This window comes from Myotis davidii, unplaced genomic scaffold (assembly GCF_000327345.1).
Source record: "Myotis davidii unplaced genomic scaffold, ASM32734v1 scaffold539, whole genome shotgun sequence".
NCBI classification, from domain to species: domain Eukaryota; kingdom Metazoa; phylum Chordata; class Mammalia; order Chiroptera; family Vespertilionidae; genus Myotis; species Myotis davidii.
The window spans coordinates 2172820-2173742 of record NW_006290028.1 but is presented as its reverse complement, the minus strand read 5'-3'; positions in this window follow the sequence as shown (position 1 = coordinate 2173742).

The window sequence follows — 923 nt, the reverse complement described above, 5'->3', positions numbered from 1 at the left end:
GCTGAACTTGGGATTTCCTCACCTCTTCCCTGGATGGCCGCACTAGTCTCTTAACTGTTATCTCTGTTCTCAGCCTCTCCTCTTCCAATTCACCGTATGCCCTATAGCGAGAGTGATCTTTGTTAAAACATATCTTGTGTCATGTTTCTGTTCTAGGTTCCCTCTGTGTAATGTTTCCTAGCTAGGCATGAGGACTTGCTAGAAAGATGCCCAGGGTTCAGCCTTGGGCTCCCTGCTTTACCCCAGTCAAAGGTAACCTGTTCTCTGCCATGGTTAAGAGCAGAGACTAGAAACCTGAACTTCTGGAACTAAACCTTAGCTTGCCACTTGCTAACTGGATCATATTGACAAAGTAGCTTAGCCTCTCTCTCAGTTTCCGTTTTACAGAATGGGGATGGCAATTGCAGTTACTTCATAGCGTTGAGAGAATCAAATGACTTAATTCACATAAAGTTTTTAAAAAAGTATCTGGCACATAATTAAAGTGCTCAGTGAACAGTCACTATTATTACTACCATTAGTAAGTAGCAGGTGAGGGGCACACAGGAGGCCTGCACGCATAGTCATGATATTTTAGAGTGAGCACAGCATGCTGTCAGAGCAAAGGGGAGGGGCACTGATTTTTCCTGAGGAATCAGGAAAGGCCAGATTGGAACTGGACTTTGGAGGATGAATAGGAGTTTTCTAGGAGGAGTCATACAAGGTAGGACAGGGTGTGCAAAAGTGTATGCAAGGTTCCCACAAAATAAGGTTACTTACTCATTTGCAAATACCAGCCCTATACATTCACTTTCCCCTTGTACATCATGCCTCTCATCTCTAAGGCAGTGAGCTTTACTGACCAGGGACAGAAGAGGATGGACATTTGGCCACTGTAGCAGTGGCTGTGGCCGCCCCACTCATGTCCCCAGGCACTCACCAAT